This window comes from Lactuca saligna, chromosome 5, assembly GCF_052625555.1.
Source record: "Lactuca saligna cultivar CGN05327 chromosome 5, ASM5262555v1, whole genome shotgun sequence".
Taxonomy (NCBI): Eukaryota; Viridiplantae; Streptophyta; class Magnoliopsida; order Asterales; family Asteraceae; genus Lactuca; species Lactuca saligna.
The window spans coordinates 70,072,538-70,086,966 of record NC_136421.1 but is presented as its reverse complement, the minus strand read 5'-3'; positions in this window follow the sequence as shown (position 1 = coordinate 70,086,966).

The following is a 14,429-nucleotide window of genomic DNA, read 5'->3' as shown; positions in this document are numbered from 1 at the left end:
GCAACCTACTTTGCTTCCTCTTGTCTAGAACCTCCTCTTTCTTGCTAAATAACACACCAAGGTCAAGAAATGCTTCCTTTCTCTCTCAAAATGTTCAATCACTCAAGGGTTTCTCTTTAAGGGTTGGGTGAGCACAAATGACGGCCATAAGGCCCTTTAAATAGGTCTCCAACACTGGAAATTAGGGTTTCACCACACAGCATGGACTTGCCGAGTCCGGACGCGAACCCGTGCCCAAGACCGCGATCCTACTCGGGGAGTTTGAGCTCCAACTCGCCGAGTCCACTCACAATTCCCAAAAATAAGCCAAAAATAAATACCTAGAAATTCCGGGCTGTTACATTACAGCCATAAATGTAACACCAGTCAAAATAGGTCAAAAACAATCACATGTGATTATGCCAATCATCTAATGTGATTTTCTTAACTAGTAAAGTGACAAACTTTCTATATAATTCATCATAAAGTATTAACTTTCATACATAATTTATGATTCAAATCAAAGTATACATCCACACGATTCCAAAAATATAGAGAACGTCTGAATCTGACTTCGCATGAAGAAGTTATGATAAACCAAACACTATAAATCTCTATAATAAGAGGAATTTAAAATAGACTTAGAATGAGCTATTTAAGTCTAAAAGAGTGTTGTAGTGCTCGTAAATACCTACGCGTGCATATAAAGAACGTCAAAAATGGAGTTCGTATGCAAAAGTTATGGCATTCTGAAGATTAAGCTTTTAAAAACCCTAAACTAGGTAATTCACGACATGAGTTTTATGACGCTTATGATATTTTGTCATAATTCTGAGTCTAGAAGCTGCAAGAGGATAAGATCCAATTCACGACGTGAGTTTTATAACACTCACGACATGAAGAATAATTCTATCATAAATCGGAATCTAGAAGCTGCGAGAGGATAAGATCCAAAATTCACGAGGTGAGCTTTATGACACACACAACGCGAGGTGTCATATGGCCACCTTTCGAAGCTAGGGATGCACATGGCAAGTCTACGGAGTGAATCATGAAACTCACGACGAGAGTTTTATGACACTCATGACGTGAGTGTCATAAAATCTTACTATAAATAGAGGCTTCGACCCATTCACTTCCATACACCATTTCCTTTCTCATCTCTCACTTGCTGAAGCTCTCTTGCATCCTGGGCCCCGACGAACTTGCACGCTGACTGTTTCGCTTAGATATCATATAAAACACGCTACTAAGATGAGTTTCACGGTCCCACTTTCTAATATTTCAGGGGAAAACGCATGCTAGTCATTGTATATATGTTATTATTATGTCTATATGATAATATATAGTTATAATAGCCGGGATATCGTTGTTCTTAATATAATTTTTTGAATACATACAACTATTATCAACTTATCGGTATGTTGATATATTAGTGTAGATCTTGAGTTATACTTAAGATTCTATATATATTTTGTGTGCGATATAGTTCCGAAGTTATATTCGGAAGTTTTATATGTTAAGTTATATAGTTTGTTGAAATTAATAGTTTTATGTCAAGATAAAACTAGATATGTTATATGTTGTTATTATTAGTTCTATGTCATGATAAAATTAGATAAGTTATATGTTGTTATTATTAGTTTTATGTCAAGATAAAACTGGATATGTTGTTATTGTTAGTTTTATGTCAAGATAAAACTATAAATGTTATATGTTGTTATTAATGGTTTTATGTCAAGATAAAACCTCGTTTTAATTGTAATTATAGTTGTTTTACTACCTAAGTATTATAAATATTAGGAGTAATGTTAAAAGCCTACTATAATAACTTAGGGTTTTAGACACGAATATGATTTTACTACTAGAACTAACGGAACTCGACAAGTCTACATGAGCTATTGTATTCATCAACTAAGATTGGAAATCTTAGGGAAAATCCTCTGACCTGTAACCGTTAATCTCGTGTGAACGAGGAAGTCGTGTATGAATAAGATACGGGTTGACAAACCCACTCGTGGTTTCTAGCTACAACAAAACCGTGTGCGAGTGATGAACTATCCTTTTGTTTGTTTGTTGTTCCGACGTTGATGAAGTGTGTGGAACCTATCTCAAGATACGAAACTTGTAGGATCAAGCAGAGGTTTGAAACTAGTCATATAGCCGTGGTTACGGACTTATGGTTGCAAATTGTTAGAAACATTATACTTTGTCATTATACAAGTATTAATGTTAAGTATAAGTTTCCCCCACTTATACCCTAGGTACTACTTATATTAAGTAGATAATTATACCTAGCACACGTACTCGTATAGAATTGAAATAGATTTATACGTAGTGGTTTTTCTCGTATAGAATTGAAATAAGATTTATATGTAGCAACTTTTGTTTGTATGGAATTGCAAACACTTATATTTATGATATATGAGACTTATAGGTATATAATTATTTGGTAAGTAAACCATTATACCTAGGATATATATACTAAACGTTGGAAACTCAAAATAATACTTTCAAATCTATACTTTTGAACTTGGAACACGTATTATTTTTATATGGAGTCAAAACCTGTGAACTCACAAACTTTATGTTGACGTATTTTAAATTGCATGTGTTTTCAGGAAGTTGATAACTATGATACGAGAAATGACGTTACATTGCCCGGTGTTTCTGCCGATTGCCGGGGTGTGACAGTAAACTCCTTGTTTACAGCCGTAAACTCCTTAAAATAGTCCATTTGTTGTTCAAATCACTTCCTATGCCCTAGAACGTAACCTAGCCTAATTCCACATGTGTTGTAAGACCTTTAACCATCCAAGAACACACCACCCATGAGTTTACGGCCGTAAACTCATGCTGATATGGTCTATGGGTTGTAATCTCCCTTAGAAGTTTACTCTTGAAGAGCAAACGCCATATCTAGGCCTTACACCTCTTTAGATGCAACCCGGATCACTCCTAACACTTGAGATAAAGTGTTTTCGCGCCTCGGAGTGTATTATCTTCCTTAATTAGTAGTTCAAAGTCTAATTAGATACAATTATGTATCTCTTCATATTACTGTAACACTGTAAATTTCAAAACAATTTTCCATTTAAAAATAATGGTTTAATTCTTAAAAACACTTTCCTTAAAATCTCATTCATAATGAAATTACAAAACATAACTCCGTTTTCACTTGCATAATAAACCAGGATCCTCAAAATATGACTCTTTCACTGGTGTATACAATCATGCCGGTGCCGTTCCGTGATCCTGAAAGAAACCTGAAACACATAACACAAAACACTGTAAGCACGAAGCTTAGTGAGTTCCCCAAAATGCCACATATAACACATATTAGCAACTCGAGGCTATAACTTTGTGGGTCAGTGCACCCAAACTCTATGAACCCTCAGGTTCTAACTCTGGGAACCTTCCGGTTCTAACTTTGTAAGCATGCACAACATAAATCACATAGAAATAATGCAGTACAACACATAACATACATAGCATACAAATACTATATTACATAACTCTTGTTACCTACTCAAGGTAAAGTATAGTGAGAAGACTCACCTGGCAAGCAGGAAGCAGATATCCTCGCCACCATCTATCATGACATGAGGTGTCACATGGCCACCTTTCGAAGCTAGGGATGCATATGGCAAGTGTACAGAGTGAATCATGATACTCACGACGTGAGTTTTATGACACTCACGACGTGAGTGTCATAAAATCTTACTATAAATAGAGGCTTCGACCCGTTCACTTTCTTACACCATTTCCTTTCTCCTCTCTCACTTGCTGAATCTCTCTTGCATCCCGAGCCCCGAGGAACTCGCACGCTGACTGTTTCGCTTAGATATCATAAATATCACGCTACTAAGGTGAGTTTCACGGTCCCACTTTCTAATATTTTGGGAGAAAACGCATGCTAGTCATTGTATATTTGTTATTATTACGTCTATATGATAATATATAGTTATAATAGCTGAGATATAGTTGTCCTAAATATAATATTTTAAATATATACATGTATTATCAACTTATCAGATATATTAATGTAGATCTTGAGTTATACTTAAGATTCTATATATATTCTGTGCGATATAGTTCCGAAGTTATATTCGGATGTTTTATATGTTAAGTTATATAGTATGTTGCAATTAATAGTTTTATGTCAGGATAAAACTAGATATGTTATGTTGTTATTATTAGTTTTATGTCAAGATAAAACTAGATAAGTTATATGTTGTTATTATTAGTTTTATATCAAGATAAAACTGGATATGTTGTTATTGTTATTTTTATGTCAAGATAAAACTATAAAGGTTATATGTTGTTATTATTGGTTTGATGTCAAGATAAAACCTGGTTTTAATTCTAATTATAGTTGTTGTACTACCTATGTATTATAAATATTAAGAGCAATGTTAAAAGCCTACTCTAATAACTTAGGGTTTTAGACACGAATATGATTTTACTACTAGAATTAACGGAACTCGACAAGTCTACATGAGCTATTGTATTCATCAACTAAGATTGGAAATCTTAGGGAGAATCCTCTAACCTGTAACCGTTAATCCCGTGTGAGCGAGGAAGTCGTGTATGAATAAGATACGGATTGACAACCCCACTCGTGGTTGCTAGCTACAACAAAACCGCATGCGAGTGATGAACTATCCTTTTGTTTGTTTATTGTTCCAACATTGATGAAGCGTGTGGAACCTATCTCAAGATGTGAAACTTGTAGCATTAAACAGAGGTTTGAAACTAGTCATATAGATGTGGTTACGGACTCATGGTAGCAAATTTTTAGAAACGTTATTCTTTGTCGTTATACAAGTATTAATGTTAAGTATAAGTTTCCCCCTACTTATACCCTAGGTACTACTTATATTAAGTAGATAATTATACCTACCACACATACTTGTATAGAATTGAAATAGATTTATACGTAGTGCTTTTTCTCGTATAGGATTGAAATAAGATTTATACGTAGCAACTTTTGTTTGTATGGAATTACAAACAATTATATTTATGATATATGAGATTTATAGGTATATACTTATTTGGTAAGTAAACCATTATACCTAGGATATATATACTAAACATTGGAAACTCAAAATAATACTTTCAAAGCTATACTTTTGAACTTGGAAAATGTATTATTTTTATATGGAGTGAAAACTTGTGAACTCACCAACTTTATGTTGACGTATTTTAAATTGCATGTGGTTTCATGAAGTTGATAACTATGATACGCGAAATGACGTTACACTGCCCGGTGTTTCCGCCGACCGCCGGGTTGTGACAGATTGGTATCAGAGCTATTAACTATGGTGAATTAGTATTTTCATAGGAAAGCACGACTATAGTTTAGGGCTTACTCTGTTAGGTTTAGGTATATCCATTAATTTACAAATAAAAAGTATTATAAAATTATACTACTGAAGGACTACTTACGGGAGAGCTGACAAGGATAGACATGTTGATTTTGGTTGTTGGATTTCAGAATGGCTATATGCTGAAATGATCCTGCCCTTTCGACTGTCCTGACTGGCCGGTTTCTTATCAGCTAGACCTAAAGTAAGAAACGATAATTAATAATACTCGTGAATACAACAAATACAAAGATATAGAGTTATGTATAAACTCAATCCCACGATGAGAACACATGTATAAACCAAGAATATAGAAAACCCAAACCCTCGATAATAATTCAATGCACAGTTTTAGGTCAAACTACTTAGTCGAGTTTTATTGTACATGGGCCGAACCACAAGTAAACGTAGACTGATCACCTATGTTTAATTATCGTCAAGCTGATGCACAACTAAACTTGGATAAGGTGCTTGAGACACTAAAACACTTAAAGATTTTAGAAGATTCAAGATAGATCTCAGATCAGGATACCATCAACTTGGAGTACGAGAAGACAATGTTCTGAAAACAACATTTAGGACTCGGTATGGTAATTAAGAGTTCCTAGTTAAGCCTTTGGATTGACCGCCGCTCATGGACCTCATGAATAGTGTTTGCAAACCATACTTGGATAAATTTGTGATTGTAGTTATCAATGATATATTGATATATTCATAAACCAAGGAAGAACACGGTAAACACTTGCAAATAATCTTGGAACTACTAAGAAAAGAAAATTTGTACGCCAAATTCCGAATGTGAATTTTGGATTAGAGAGGTACAAATTTTTCGAACATGTAGTTAGTAACAATGGTCTTTGTGTCCAACCCTCCAAGATTGAAGCAATTAAGAATTGGGAAGCACTAAAGATGCCAACAGAGGTGTGTCAATTCCTAGGACTTGCTGGCTATTACCGTAAATTCATAGAGAATTTCTCCAAAATAGCCAACACTAACCCAAAAGGATACGAAGTTCAACTGGGAAGACAAACAAGAAGTTGTTTTTCAGAAACATAAGCAAAGGTTATGAACTGCACCAATCCTATCCCTTGTAGATGGGACAGATGATTTCGTCGTATACTGCAACGCATCAAATCAAGGATTGGGATGTGTTGATGCAAAGAGGAAAAGTTATCGCCAACGCATCACGACAACTTAAGGTGCATTTCACAACCCATGACCTTGAACTTGGAGCTGTAGTTTTTACACTGGGAAGTTGGAGACACACAATTGGCCAAAGAACATATAGGTGATACCTTATGTGCCGAGCTAGAAATAATCCATGAGATAACTCAAAAGATCGTTCAAATTAAGATTAAAGGCAACAATTGATCGTCAAAAGAGCTATATTGACGTAAGATGTAAGCCTTTAGAATTCCAAGTTGGAGATAAAGTAATATTGAAGCTCTCTCCTTGGAAAGACACGATTTGATTCAGGAAACGAGGCAAGCTAAACCCGCGATACATAGAACCTATGAAATTCCATAAAGAATTGGTTCTGTTGCATATCAACTTAAGTTACATCAAGTGCTAACCAATATCCACAAAATTTTCCCCATACTAATTAACAATTTCCCATCCACAAGATAAATTTCTGGACGAAGTTATTCTAACGGGGGGAGAATGTGTAACATCCGAACTTTTATCAGGTATCGTGTAGATTGTATTTTGTTGATTTGTGAAGGGGACTCGGCGAGTTGGAGCTCAGACTCGCCGAGTAGAGACACGGATTTGGACGAAGGATCGCGCCTGGACTCGGCGAGTCCAGGATATGGACTCGGCGAGTCCAGGATATGGAATCGGCGAGTCTGCACTGTGTAATGAAACCCTAATTTCTCGGGTTTGAGACTTATTTAAAGGGCCTAATGGCCGTCATTTGTGCCCACCAGCCTCTTGAGTGAAACCCTAATTGTGCGAGAGCCCTTGGAGCTTAGTAGGAGGCCATTATTGACCTTGGAGGTGCCATCTTTGCAAGGAAGAGAAGAGCTAGCCAAAAGGGAAGCAAGGAGGAGCCATTTCTGTGGGTTTTGAGTCCAGAGCATCATTTTGGTGGTAATAAATCCGAGTTACTCTTTTGTTGTTATTGCTTATCTAGATTTAGGGTTTGTTGAACCCTTTTATAACAAGAGTTGATGCTCTTTTGGTCCCTTATGAGGTTGGAACCATGGATCTGGACCATTAGAGGTCCAGAGTGTCCCTTTACCCAAGCTTTTTGGGGATCAATGGAGGCTTTGGATTGGAATCCTCGTGCCTTAGGTCAAAAACTCCATTATGGAGCTAAAGGGGGTGTTATGAGCACCAAGATAGGAGCTTTACGTGATGAATCAGTCAAGGGAGGCCAGATCTATAGTTTTTGGAAGCAGATCTGACCTTACAAGCGAGTTGGAGTGGTTGCATGGCATCGACTCGCCGAGTCTGTTCATCCGACTCGACGAGTAGCTTAAAGATTGCCTTAGGACTGTTCAGCGAGTGGTCCAATCGAGTCATGGGTAGACTCAGTGAGTCAGGGTGAGTTGGAGGAGGGTGACGGGTGGACTGAGTCAACCTGGACTCGCCGAGTTGTTCTTGAGACTCAGCGAGTTGAGTCGGGGTGGCCCCGCGATTCATTCAGGTGAAACTCGTCGAGTAAAGGGGGGGATACTCGACGTGTAGTAAGAGGGTTCAGAGGGTTGGTAAAAAACGTGTAGACTCGCCGAGTCGCCTTGGTACTCACCGATTCCGCTCAGGGTTGACCGTTGATCGTTGACCAGAGTTGACCTGTGTTGACTCCTTATAAATAGTCAACCTTAGAGATACAAAGTGTTAATTAGAAGCATATAATGTTATAGGAGGATTAGAGCTCGGAGGATCGAGCACGAGGGATTTCCAGAATTCGTGAGATTCCGAGATACGCGAGGTGAGTCTTCTCACTATACTATATTACCTTGAGTAGGTAACCTGAGTTATGTGACAGAGTATTGTATGCTATGTATGTTTTGTGTTGTACTGCATTATTTCTATGTGATTTATGTAGTGCATGTTTATCAGAGTTAGAACCTGAGGGTTCACAGAGTTTGGGTGCACGGACCCATAGAGTTATAGCCTCGAGTGGCTAGTATGTGTTATATGTGGTATTTTGGGGAACTCACTAAGCCTTGTGCTTACAGTGGTTGATGTTATTGTTTCAGGTACTAGTGACGATCGCGGGAAGGCGCCGGCTTGATCCGTACACACACACGGTCGGAGTTTTACATTGTGATCTTGGGATTTTGTATTGACCTATTTGGATAATTAAAATGGTTGTTTGATGAATATTGATGGAATTATGTTTTATAAAAATTTCAAAAAAAAATTGTTATGAAATTTACGGTGTTACAAATTGGTATCAGAGCCTTGGGTTGAGGGATTCGGGTACACCTTCGGGAGTATTTGAACTCAAACTGAGGAATTGAAAAGATATTTTCAAAATAAAACCAAAATTTTCTAAGAGTAAAAGACTTTCTTGAAAAGGAAACAAATTTCAGGAAGAAACGTGTGTACGATCAGTCAGCGCCCGAACGGTGAATTCCCAAAATACCTTTGTATTACGTGATAATTAATATTAATATGATGTGTTTGCATGCTAGAGTAGGCTAGGTATTGCCAATAGGACTAGAGTGGCCTGATTTGTGATGCCTTAGCCTAGGGAGGGGTGAGCTGCTATGAGATGCTGAGAGTGAGTAGGTAGCAGCAAGGGGGTTTGTGAGAGAATTGTTAGAAAGTGGTCTACGCATGATAGAGTACTTGGGAATTGGGATCCAAAGAGGAAGGTTTGGGATGTGTACTGAGACAGTGTGGACAGTAGTATTGGGCCCGTACTACTGAAAGCACCGGGGCAGTACACAGTCCAAATAAGAATCTTGGGATACCAAGAATCAAGGAGGGGTGGATTGTCGGATGTAAGAGTGTTCGAGTGAATTCTAATTTATCGCATGTTGTATTTCAGAGGTTGATCATGGTGAGGACACGTCACATGCCGGAGGATGCTAGAGCTAGTGATGAGGAGATTCGACAGATCATTCATGAGGAGGTGGTTGCGGTCATCAGAGTTGAGATACCAGAGATGTTCGGGTCTATTAAAACCATGCTGATTGTGACATTTGACGAGCGTTATGCCGCTCTTTCTGAGGCTGCTGTAGCAGCGGCTACCGCAGTGATCGCTGCGGCGAGACCCCAGGGAGGTGATGCGTCACTGTTCAGGGAATTCAGCAACACCAAGCCACCAGAGTTTGATGGTACACAGGATCCGGTGGCAGCTATGAGGTGGATATCTGACATGGAGGGGTGCTTCTTCACTTGCTCATCCCCTGAGCATTTGAAGGTTCGGTTCGCGCTGAACCAGCTTCGCTTGGGAGCGAAGGACTGGTGGAAGTTTGTGACGGCGCACTTCACGCCTACTGAGCTTTCGGCAGTGACCTGGGAGAGGTTCACTACCATGTTCCGAGATGAGTATGTTCCCCAGGTGGAGAGGGAGCATCTGGCACAGGAGTTTCTGACCCTCAAGCAGGGTACCGAGTCACTTACAGCGATCACGAGGATGTTTCATGAGAGGGCGATGTTCTAACCTGAGCACGTGTCCACCGAGCAGGCACGTATGAGCCGTTACCTGAGCATTCTGAGACGGGATATTCGGGAGTTCGCTGCGAACTCCTCGTATCGGACATTTGCTGAGCTTCAGGCAAATGCCCGGAAGAGGGAGATTGAGCTTGAGACTCAGGCCAGGGAGGAGGCGGAGTCTCTAGGGAGGGATCGGCGGCCGGCACAGTTTCAGCCGGCAGCCAAGCGGGCCAAGCCCACTGATCCCAAACCCGGGAGCTAGAAGGGCCGCACTTGTGGGAAGTGCAGCAAGGGTCACGATGGAGTCTGTCGAGCAGGGTCTTGCTACAAATGTGGAAAGGAGGGGAAAATGGCCAAGGACTGCCCCAGGGGGTTTGCAGTGTGCTTCCACTGCAACCAGACCGGACACCGGAAGGCGGAGTGTCCGCTGCTGCGTGGAGCATCTCAGGGATCTGCTCCCGCCGCCATCAGAGCTACAGAGAGTCGGCCCGTGAAGGCCGAGGCACCGAGAGCTCGAGGGAGAGCCTTTCAGCTGACTGCGGAAGAGGTCCGCGCGGCACCCGACGTTGTGGCTGGTACGTTTCCTTTTATATATTTACTTTTGGTGTTGAGATATTGTGCTTATATTATGCTATGCATAGGTACCTTCCTTGTGAACTCTGTGCCTGCTTTAGTGTTATTTGACTCGGGTGCGAGTCGGTCTTTTGTATCTTTGGCCTTTAGTCAGCATATCAGTGTTAGTCGTGAGGCATTGAGTCGGCCTCTGCGGGTTTCCATAGCCACCGACAAAGTGATTTGTGCCACGGAGGTCCTCCGGGGATGCGTGTTAGAGATTTTTGGGGTTGGGTTCCCGATCGACCTGATTCCTATTGCGATGGGTGATGTCTGTGTTATAGTGGGCATGGACTAGTTGAGCCGATTCGGTGCGATTATTGATTGCGAGCGTCAGCTGGTGACCATACGAGATCCTAGTGGGGGAGTTCTTTCAGTTTACGGCGAGGGTACACGTTTTGGGTCAGCCTTTTGTTTGGCCGCTAGGGCGAGGCAGTGTTTACAGCAGGGTTGTAAGGGTTTCGTGGCGTATGTGATGGATACGCGAGTGATCTTCGAGAGACCGAGTTCAGTTGATGAAGTTCCGGTGGTGCGTGAGTTTCTAGATGTGTTTCCCGAAGAGTTACCGGGTGTGCCTCCCGTGAGGCAAGTGGAGTTCGGTATCGATTTGGTTCCGGGAGCCGCGCCTATCGCTAAGATGCCTTATCGCCTTGCACCTCCCGAGATGCAAGAGTTATCCTCACAGCGCCAGGAGCTACTGGGGAAGGGGTTTAATCGGCCGAGTAGCTCGCCGTGGGGAGCACCCATTCTGTTTGTGAAGAAGAAAGTCGGCTCGCATCGCATGTGTATTGATTACCAAGAATTGAATAAGCTGACAGTCAAGAACCGTTACCCGTTGCCGAGGATCGACGATTTATTCGATCAGTTGCAGGGAGCATCTTGGTTCTCCAAGATCGATTTGAGGTCGCGCTATCATCAGGTGAGAGTGCGGGACGAGGACGTCCAGAAGACAGCATTCAGGACGCGTTATGGGCATTATGAGTTTGTGGTGATGCCTTTTGGGCTCACCAATGCCCCGGCTGTGTTCATGGACCTCATGAACCGGGTATGTAGGCCGATGTTGGATCGGTCGGTGATTGTGTTCATCGATGATATTTTGGTATATTCGAGATCTAGAGAGCAACACGATGAGCATTTGAGGGAGGTTCTTGGAGTTTTGAGATCGGAGAAACTTTATGCAAAGTTTTCCAAGTGCAATTTCTGGTTGCGGGAGGTCCAATTTATGGGGCACCTCGTTAATCAGAAAGGGATATTGGTCGATCCGGCCAAGGTTGACGCAGTGAGGAGGTGGGAGGTGCTAAAGTCACCTTCTGAGATCAGGAGCTTCCTTGGGTTGGCGGGGTACTATCGGAGGTTTATCAAGGATTTCTCCAAGATTGCAGTGCCACTCACCAGATTGACCCGGAAGGGTGTTACATTTTTATGGGGTCCCGAGCAGCAGACCTCCTTTGAGACGCTTCGCCAAAGGTTGTGTGAAGCTCCGGTATTAGCTCTTCCGGAAGGGATGGAAGATTTTGTGGTATTCTGTGATGCATCGATTTTAGGGTTGGGAGCGGTGCTGATGCAGAAGGGACATGTGATAGCATATGCATCGAGGCACTTGAAGCCTCATGAGACGAGGTACCCCACACATGATTTGGAGTTGGGGGCAGTGGTGTTCGCTCTAAAGATTTGGCGGCACTACTTGTATGGGGTTCGTTGTACGATATACACGGACCATAAGAGCTTGAAGTACTTGATGGATCAGCCTAACCTAAATATGCGGCAAAGGAGGTGGTTAGATGTGGTCAAGGATTATGATTGCGAGATCTTGTACCACCCGGGCAAGGCTAATGTGGTAGCCGACGCGTTAAGTCGCAGGGCGGAGAGTACTCCACTGCGAAATGTATGTTTGAGATTGACCGTGATAGCTCCAGTTCTGGATGCCATTCGTGGGGCACAGGCCGAGGCTGTGCATCCAGAGATGCAGAAGAGAGAACGGGTCGTTGGGTTGGTTTATGAGTTTGTATCGGATAGTCGAGGGCTTATGACTTATCAGGGCCGGATTTGGGTACCGTTTGTGGGCGGTACGCATACTACATTGTTGGAGGAAGCTCATAGATCGAAATTTTCGATCCATCCCGGGGCTACAAAGAGGTATTTGGATTTGAGGAAAAAGTATTGGTGGCCTTGTATGAAGAGGGACGTCGCATGATTTGTCGAGAGGTGTTTGACCTGTCGAAGGGTAAAGGCCAAACACCAGAGACCGCATGGCAAGTTGCAGCCATTGGAGGTTCTCGAGTGGAAGTGGGAACAGATCACTATGGATTTCATCACCAAATTGCCGAGGACTGCCAGAGGAGTCGATGCAATTTGGGTGATTGTGGATAGGTTGACAAAGAGCGCTCACTTTCTTGCCATCAGTGAGAGTTCTTCGGCGGAGAAATTGGCGGAGATTTATGTGAGGGAAGTTGTATCTCGGCATGGGGTGCCGATCTCGATTGTTTCGGACCGTGATGTGCGTTTCACTTCCCGATTCTGGAAGAAATTTCATGAGGAGTTGGGTACTAAGCTGCATTTTAGTACTGCATATCACCCCCAGACAGACGGCCAGAGTGAGCGGATGATTCAGACGCTCGAGGACATGCTTCGAGCATGTGTATTGGATTTTGGGGGTAGTTGGGATACGTATTTACCCTTGGTAGAGTTTTCCTATAATAATAGCCATCATTTGAGCATCGGTATGCCGCCCTTTGAGCTGTTGTATGGTAGGAGGTGTCGGACTCCCATTTGTTGGGGAGAGGTTGGGCAGAGGGTAATGGGCAGTACAGAGATCGTGATTCAGACGACAGAGCAGATACAGCAGGTCAGACAGAGGTTATTGATCGCCCAGAGCCGACAGAAGAGTTACACGGACAGACGCCGGTCTGAGCTTGAATTTCAGGTCGGGGACTTCGTTCTCCTGAAGGTTTCTCCTTGGAAAGGGGTGATCCGGTTCAGGAAGAGGGGCAAGTTGGGGCCCCGGTTTATTGGTCCATTTCGTGTGATTGCAAGGGTAGGCCGGGTAGCCTATCGGTTGGAGTTGCCAACAGAGTTGGGACAGATTCACAATACCTTTCATGTATCGCAGTTGAGGAAGTGTATAGCCGATGAATCGACAGTGGTTCCACTAGAGGATATTCAGGTAGATGCAAGCCTGAATTATGTCGAGAGACCAGTGGCCATCAGGGATCGGAAGATCAAGGTTCTGAGAAACAAGGAGGTACCTCTGGTGTTGGTTCAGTGGCAACATCGGAGGGGATCAAAGATGACCTAGGAGCCAGAGCGTATGATGCAGGAGCAGCACCCGGAGCTGTTTTTAGAGCGAGACTTCGAGGGCGAAGTCTAGTTCTAGTGGGGGAGAGTTGTAACATCCGGACTTTTATCAGGTATCGTGTGAATTGTATTTTGTTGATTTGTGAGGGGGACTCGGCGAGTTGGAGCTCAGACTCGCCGAGTAGAGACGCGGATTTGGACGAAGGATCGCGCCTGGACTCGGCGAGTCCAGGATATGGACTCGGCGAGTCCAGGATATGGACTCGGCGAGTCTGCGCTGTGTAATGAAACCCTAATTTCTCGGGTTTGAGACTTATTTAAAGGGCCTAATGGTCGTCATTTGTGCCCACCAGCCTCTTGAGTGAAAGCCTAATCGTGTGAGAGCCCTTGGAGCTTAGTAGGAGGCCATTATTGACCTTGGAGGTGCCATCTTTGCAAGGAAGAGAAGAGCTAGCCAAAAGGGAAGCAAGGAGGAGCCATTTCTGTGGGTTTTGAGTCCAGAGCATCATTTTGGTGGTAATAAATCTGAGTTACTCTTTTGTTGTTATTGCTTATCTAGATTTA